We start from the raw sequence: 9,255 nt of genomic DNA on the forward strand, positions 1-9,255 counted from the left end.
GAACCTTCCTGCAATGCAGGACATGTTTTACTTGTAGCGCATTTGAGGTTTAAAAAGGCTTCTGAAGTTCTCATTTCTGTATGAGCTTAACTGACACAGAGCTTGTCATCCATTTTGAGAGCTGAGTTTTGTCTATGTTAAAACCTAGGATAAAACCACTGCCTCTTTTGATATTACTCACAGCCTCTGACAGTCTGGTGAGCTCTTCACCTTCCGCTATTCCCGACCCCTTCTGTGAGAAAATAAAGGCAAGGTCTTAAGAGTAAAAACACTTGATCCCTAAGTTTCATTTTAAACTTGCTTTAATAAACAGTCCCATGTGTTTGATATCAGGGCAAAGCTGTGGCTGGCTGCACCATCCCGGAGCAGGAGCGTTAGGAGGAGGAGAGGCAGCTAGCTGCAGAGGGCTCGGCTCAGCTCTCCACAGGGGACAAGTACTGGTAACCTTACATAACGCCAGCGAAGCATTGCCAGGTGCCAACTTTCAAATATCAATATCACAGTTTGATACATTAGGACCTCTTTGTAATCATACTTTCATAACATTGATTCATTTATTTTCTATAGGCGGCAGGTAGCCTAGTGGTTAAGAGCATTGGGCCAGTAACGGAAAGGTCGGTGGTTCAAATACCCAAGCTGACTAGATGAAAAATCTGTTGATGTGTCCTTGAGCAAGGCACTTAACCCTAGCTGCTCCTGTAAGTCACCCTAGATGAGAGCATCTGCTAAATGACATACATATAGAATAGTACAAGCTAGCCTTATCAGCTATAGCCAACACTGTTACACAGGTAATCATTTTTTGAAGATAATTAGAAAATATCAGAACAGATTTGAGTACAGCGTCTGGTTTTTCCCTTTATTGCACAGAGATTTTAACACTATGTGACACGCCACACTAGGAGCAGAAGTCTGCCATTGGCACTGGGGGGGAAATGTTCCAGAATGGAGGTCAGTGCACCGCATCAAACAACTGTCTCCAGACCAGCACCATATGCCAAGCTCACACTATCAGCTGTGGCAGACAGCTGACTCCAGACCAGTGCCATATGCCCACTATCATATGTTTCCCCTAAACAATCTATAGGCTAAGTTTGATCTGATGGCCTACAACTCTCTGGGTGTTTCTCAATATGTATACTACCGTGCTCCGAACACGCAAATTGGAGGGTTGGAGTCTGAGTCAAAATCAAATTCTGAGAAACGGATCACGGAGGGCACTTCTCGGATGCGCACTCTGTTTGTACATATTTTGAATAATGCATTGATGCACGCTTCAACGGAAAAAAATGCACAGAAATATAATGCAACCACTTAAAAAAACTAGTCAATATGGCTAACTGGCTAGCTAGCTAGCCACAAAGAAATGGTAGCTAGCTACCCATGAAGAATTGACAGCTAGTCATCTACCTTGCATAACATTAGTTTTAGGTCATTTTTGCCTGTGAAACTAGCTGGACAGCTAGATTATTATGATTCACATATAGCTAGCTGACAATTCTGAAGTTAAACGTTTGCTTTGTGTAGATCTAATGTTTACTGCTGTTAGTACAGCACTATAAAAAGCACAGATTCCACTTTGTTTGGATAGTCCGGATAGTCCGGTTATTGTATCAACAAAGTATCTGTTGAAAAGCAACTGCTTGCTTAGGGTTAGTATAAGGGTTAGGATAAGGGTTAAGGTTAGGGTAAGGGTTAAGGTTAGTAGGTAGTTAGATTCAATGTTACTGATAGTCTGTAGAGCATCTGTTATTTAAAAAACATATATATATTTTTTAACTAGGCAAGTCAGTTAAGAACAAATGCTTATTTTACAATGACAGCCTACCAAAGGGAAAAAATCGTCCTGCGGGGACAGGGGCTGGGATTAAAAATAAAAAAAGGTACAGGACAAAACACACATCATGACAAGAGAGACACCACAACGCTACATAAAGAGAGGCCTAAGACAACAACATAGCAGATCCATCTACATCTACAGATGGACTATCCAAATAATGTGTTACCAAAGCCCATCCATAAACACTAACCAGCAGGTACAGTAGAGTTAAGGTACGGTAGGTACTTAGCAACATCCCAACCTAAAAGGACAACAATCAGTCTCAGGGTGGCAGGTAGAATGGTGGTTAGAGCGTTGGACTAGTAACCAGAAAGTTGCAAGATCAAATCCCTGAGCTGACAAGGTAAAAAATCTATCGTTCTGCACCTGAACAAGGCAGTTAACCCACTGTTCCAAGGCTGTCATTGAAAATAAGAATTTGTTCTTAACTGACTTGCTTAGGTACATTTTAAAAAATTTGACAGCATCACAGCGATTGGGGCTAAATTAAGTGCATATTTGGTTCTTAACCACCATAGGACATCAAGTACCTATGCATCATGAATAATGTCACACACTTAGCTATCATAAAGTCCTCCACACTGTCCAATCCCATCAGTCTGTCTGATTGTTCTGGAGATGAATTACAAGTGATTTGACACATTGACCTGCTCAGACAAGTTTTTCTTTGACCTTCTGAACTCTATGTACGAACCAGCTTGCCTTGAGGAGCTGTCCCCCACATCTTTACTCAAACACCCATTTCATTTCAGTATGATGTTTCCAGTCTGAACTTACTTCGTCTCCAAAATGCCATTATTAAACTAATGGACATGCGAGCAATTTCATGAAACACCCTATAGAACTTAACCACACAACTCAATTCAATATAATCACCACACAAACATGAGCAGCTGATTTCCTGTTGGGGGATCCAGCCAGAACAATGGTAATACTGGGTACACACAGTACAGTACAGTATCAGGGTACCTGGGAGGATGCGGAAACCCGAGAGCCATTGACAGCCTGACCATTATTACTACGCTGTGTGCTGCTGGTAAACAGATCATTATAAACCAAGGGGGAAAAGGGAAGGGAGTTGCATGTGTGTGTGCTTCGGTAATCCAATCAGATCATTCTCTCTGATATATGTGACCACGACGCTTGTTGCCACATCTAAAGAATAGTTACAGTGTAGACCCTCTTTCCTCTGGTCACGCGTTATGAGAAAGTCCTGCTCCCTTGGTGCAGTATGGTGGTACTATGCAGCGTGACAAGTGTGTGGCTGTCTGCTGTGGGATGACATCAGCCTGGGAGGCCGCAGGAACGAGTCACGGTGAGGTAATACGACTTTACCAGGAGACTCGGGCACTACAGCAGGATGCAATGTTACTAAGGGTAAGAACACTGTCAGTCTATGGCCCCTGAAAAGTGATCATTCCTACAACCCAGGCATGTCCTCCACACTGAAGTCCTAGTATCTTGAAAAAGACGCTGAGACTCGACTTTCACGTCAGTTTGATTCATGGAAACAGTTTTTACGACACTACTGTACTTACACTATTACAAGCAGATGGAGGGACGCTTACATGCTCTTTGGATTGACTATTAACTCCGTCAATGTTAAACACACATAATAGGATCAAAACAACACATAACGTGACATACTGTAGAAGTGTACAACTATAGTCTATTACACGTCCGACCGATTTCTAAAGTGTAAAAGCCCCTGTGTAAAACGTGACCTGATGCCCCATACAGTAGGTCACCCCATCCCATGTGTGCATCACAGACACTCAGACACCCTCCAGAACAGGATATGTGACCCTGCTCACCCAAAGTAATAACACAGCCCCAATAATAACTGTATTAGCTGTATTAACTGGTCAATTATTAAAAACAAGGAGGGGACATGGGAGAGAGGCCTGACATAATAAAAGTGACTTCACGTCCCTGCACATCAGAGGATCCCATAAAACGCTACAAAGGCTTGTCGTTTTTTGGACACTTTCAAAAGGGAGGTCAGACTGGTATGTAGGAAAGCACTTTGCCTAGGCTAAAACAACAGTCTAGCAGCGAGCTGCCATGGCAACATCTGTATCCAATTACACACTACATCCTCGGCAGAGCTCCTTGGTAAGGAAGAGAGGAGTGTGGGTAAAGCTGTGGGCTCAGGAGAGATGTCAAATGTAGGTTAGACAGGCGCACGCACAGGAGTTGAGATGTTTCATTAGAGCTGTGCTCAGAACAGATAGTGATCTGAGAGGTTCCCACATTTTGACTGGGATCCATTCTGCTGAGTGAAAACACGTCAAACTTCAGGCCACATCTCCTCACTGAGCCTGTGTCAGTCACAGGCTTCTCCCTGAGGATCCATACACAGCTTTGTTTCAAAGATAACCAAATAAAAACATTAGGATTTTGGTGTTTTCATCTATCACCTTCATTTGCCTTAGAATAACTAATGACACACACACACACACACACACACACACACACACACACACACACACACACACACACACACACACACACACACACACACACACACACACACACACACACACACACACACACACACACACACACAGTGTTTGCCCAACTGGCACCTGTGTTGTACATCAATCTCCTGCCGGCTGGCTGCACAGATCAATGTTTGTCAATGTCTCTGGCTTTAGACTGACGCTGAAAACACAGTACTGTCTTCTCTCCTCTGTGTGTGGAGCTGACAGGCCCAAAACACTGGTAGTTTGATGTGTCACTGCTGAGCAGCACGGGGGGATAGAGTGGCTAACGGCTGGGGGCTAGCCTGACCCACGCAGCACACAGTGTCACATCAGCTCAGCTGTCACCTCACTCACCATGACAGAGCAGGCCCTCACCTACAGAGACAAACCACTCACACTCCACTCAGCCAAAGGCCAGGCTAGCTCATTGGCAATGTGACAATGTGACAAAAAGAGATACTGCACTGAAATTCATGTCACTACGTGGGAAATCTCATCAAAATGAACATCCTTCTAAATATGACTGTATATCAATTAAGTAATAACTATTAGTCCATCCCTTGTATCTGTTTCTAAATGTAAATCTGCCCTGATCATCCCTACAGTGGACACAGGCCTGACAACAGGTGGAGATGTAGTTAGTTAGATCCTTAGAAGCAGTGGTGAAGTGACAGTGCCAACAGGCTAGACTGGAAGCAGAGCCTCTCCTGCTCTGTCTCTGTGTCGACTGTGGTGTAGTGACATTTACCTAATGCGGCTAAGCCGGCGCTGCTGATCATTAGAGAGGGGCTGATGGTGATGTGGTCTGACTGATGCTGCTACTGCCAGTCAGCCTCTAACCAGACCTCTGTTATTTTATACTCATTGTACTGAACATCCCCCTAAAAACACCACACTGCTTCCTTTCTCACTCTCCTCTCACCCTGCCTGCCTGGAGTTCTCCTCAACTCTCCATGAGGAAGGGGGAGGGGGGTGGCAGAGAGAGTCCCATTGCTACCCATTTTAAAATGATGAGAGATGTCGGAACACCCAGAGAAGGGCCGGGTAATCCTGCAGTACCATGACAACAGGCCGGGCAGGCCAAGAGGCAGGCCAGAGGTGCGGGCAGGGCAGCGGAATATTTCAGTTGGCAACCATCCACCTGTGCCTAAAGGACTAGGCCAGCCAGAGGAGCAGAGTTCACTGAGACCACTTCCTGTGCTCCCTGGGAGAGAGGGAGAGAAACAGCCACAATAACAAGGCAGGCTCCCTTTCTTTAGTCTAGAGTACAAGCCAATCCACACATCAATCTTCATTACTGTTCAGAACACTCGGTTTTATCTGAGATCACAATGTTCCATCAATACGGGTTTATCCCTCCGCCTCTTTGTGGCATGTCACCCCCTACGTTCCCCACCATCACACCATCAGCCCTGGGGGACCTACAGTCATAAATCTCTCTCTCTACTGCTCTACCCTCCAACTCACCCCCTGGAGTTGGGCCAAGGGAAGGAGAGAGGGGAGGCAGGACGAGAGACACTAAAAGGCCAGCTCAGACCAGGAGCTCTCAGGACCCTCTGGGCTGTCCACAGACACTATTATCAGCCTGTGGAGGTGTGCAGACATTCTCCAGTGTCTGAACACGGCACCCCTGGCTTTGCTTCAAACACACTATACACCCACTATAAAAATCTTAAACCAGCTTTTACACAAGCTAAATTTTTCCCTCCTGGATGCCTTATTTTTGAGTATGTCAATTCCACACCATTTCAAAAGTTGAGTCAATATCTGGACGGGGGTCTCTGCTCGTGTCTTTGCATTGGGATGTAAAGAATGGCATGCTCGCTTCCAAGTGTCATCTGAGAGCATGTTGAGGCATCTGGCTCTGTTGAGCATGTCTGGATGTGTGACCATAAAATGGACAGACAGCTTGTTGAGCCACATGAGCTGCTCAGTGAGTGGCAAGAGAACTTTCTTCAACAGCATGCCATATCTGACACACCAGATCTGTTTAGACCTACTGCTTTTTTCAGTCTTTCTTGGATAACTTCTGAGCAGCTCCTAACAAGCGCCAATGGTTTCACAGTTTCAGAATAAATACAACAGGAAACATTAGTGTTCATCTACGCCTCTCCAAATCAATCCCCACCTGTACAGTAGTATCAGCTGTTTACTCAATTCCCCCCCCCCCCCGCATGGAGGAGCAGACAACATACAGGTGAGAGGGTTCTATCAACAAATAGTGAAGCGAGATACATCCTACACACTTGTTTTTACAAACTCCCTGTCCCTCTCCCAGATTGTGGACTACCCCCTCTGTTCCACAGCTGATGCCACGTTCTTCTCAGTCTGATGTCTCTGTCATACCACACTACGGAGCCCTGGCATGGAGGCCTGCTGGAGCTTGGGAGGCCTCCAGACTACTACACTACACCAACACTGACCCTGCCCAATGTATGAGGCCAACACTTCGCTACTGAATCTCCAGAGGTCACTGATGTTGAGCTGAGCAGCAGGCATTAACATGGTCCTGTTTGAGACAGATTCCTGTCAGGCCCATTTAGCTGTCACATATCCTATCCTGGAGGAAAACGAGAAGAAATTACTAGGTTAAATGAGGGAAAGGATGGAGCATATTGAGTTGTGTATTTGACTAAATGAATTGCAGCATGCAGAGAGGGATGTGCCAGGGTCCAGCCCTGTGTCTCTGTTTGTTTGTGGAACTGACTGGGCATGGATGTTCTGGAGCCCAGCCAGAACCAGATGGATGGGTCAGGGACATGCCAGGTCAGCAGCCTCCACAGCTGCCAGCGAGGTACATGTGGCTTTAATAAGCAGAGGACAGCCCTGCCTGTACTGGCCTGGAGGATTAGGGGTAAGGGGAGGTAGAGGATGGGCCTCCACAGCCTCCTCACGCTCGGCAGAGGCACTGTCAGCGCCATGCGTTCTGTCCTGGGGGGCCAGGAGGCATCTGTGTCTGCAGAGTGGTGTCTGGTAGAAGTCTTCACAGGAAAACCTGCAGACCTCACTGCACAATCACAGCATTCATTCTACGCCCCCCCCCCCCCCACCCCACCATGGTTCGCTCCCAGCCCTTTCTAATCAGAGACAGAGCGTCTCTAATTGGGGTAAGCCAAGCATCACAGCGGGGGTAGACGGGAAAGCAGCCAGACCATCCAGCTCGCTCTGAGGAGATCAACGGAAACGCACCAGTGTTCCACCACCCCAGGCCCAATGGAACCAACCCCTGTGCAAGCAGCACCTCAGTGAGTCTCCAGACACACACTGGCCTCCCTGGCCCTCAGCCCTCACACCTCCATGCTCCTGCTGCTTTCACAGGAGACAGAGTCTCAGTCAGGATGGATGGGTGTGTTTTGGTTGGAGTTGTTGGAAAGCGGAGGATGATGGAGGGTTAATGAAGGAGCAGGCGGAGTGAGAAGGGCCGTCACTGGGGCGTTGGGGGATGGGGGGGTGTTCTGGTGAATTACGGCGCAAATGATTCATCGCTGTGTGGTCAAGGGTCAGCCACCTTCTGAGCAGCCAGATCAGAGCGTAACATTCAGACACCTACCCCCACTCAACCCTGACGGTAGAAATCACTCGCCCTCTCACAAATCTATTTCACAGCCTCGGTCCAGGCAGCAGTCCCAGCAGAGGAGAATCCAAGCCCAGCCCAGGCTAAGGGACAGCAGAACAGACAATGGGGCTGGCATTCTGTACTCGCTTTATGACCAACGCAGAGAAAACCCTTAAACCCTTAAATAGACCAGACTTTTGAAAGCTGCCTGAAAGTAAGCTTGCGGCTGCCTGAGGCGTTGATATGCATTTTTTGTCCTCTTTTGTCTGCTGTTTGTTTGTCTTAGTGCATGGCTGGAGTGGATGTCTGTGGCGTGCCCCCATCCTTCACTCTCCTCCGGCCCGTCTTCCCCAAACTAAATGATCCTTTCATTTCCTCCAAGACTCCTCAGGCCTGCGGCGGGCACTGGGCCCCGTGGCCTTGATCGCATGTGAAGTTCACAACTCGTCCTCCAATCTGCAGATCCTCTATCATAACACAGCTCGGCCAGGCCAAGCGCTTCCTGTCTGGGACGGCCTTGCGTGAGATGCCCCTTGGCTGGATCTACCTCCAGACTCACTTCCCCTTTGTGAAAAGAAGCAACAAGCAACTTGACGCAATCCACACACATGTATACACCACTCCCAAAATGCCAATCCTCCCTACCCCCTTCTTCTATCACCCCCCTGGCCAAACCTCCTTCTTGCCCCCCTTAACCCGTCCACAGAGACCCGACTCCGGAACTGACTTAGGAAGTCCCTTAATGGGTACCAAACTTTTGGGAACTGTTTGCACTTTCTGGGACTAACCATATGTTTAGAGGAGACAACATGAGCAATCACCACTTGACCCCTTGACAGACCTTGGGTCTCATACCCCCTCGCAGGAGAAAGAAAACTTTAACCAGATAATATAATCAAGTGAAAGCATAAGACTGCTGAGGAAGGACTGCGAACATGCCCATTTCCAGATGTCTGATGAGACGATGCTGAAATTCAGCCGTCGATAGACTCCACAGAGGATTACACAAGGTTCTGCGGTATGAAAAGAAGAAAATACGCAAACAGCCACATTTATCCAGTATGCCGAGTCATTCATACATGCATACACAAACACAAGCACATGCACACACCACGTGCACACACCACGTGCACACACATTTACCTTTTACATTTTAGTCATTTAGCAGATGCTCTTATCCAGAGCGACTTACAGTTAGTGCTTTCATCTTAAGATAGCTAGGTTGGACAACCATATATCACTATATCACAGGCATAGAAAGTACATTTTTCCTCAATAACGTAGCTATCAGTAGAGTCAGAGCTAAAGGGAGGGGGGGTATTGTACACCACATGCACACACACCATGTGCACAAGTTGACCTATACAAAAAGG

The sequence above is a fragment of the Salmo trutta genome, chromosome 19, assembly GCF_901001165.1.
Source record: "Salmo trutta chromosome 19, fSalTru1.1, whole genome shotgun sequence".
Taxonomy (NCBI): Eukaryota; Metazoa; Chordata; class Actinopteri; order Salmoniformes; family Salmonidae; genus Salmo; species Salmo trutta.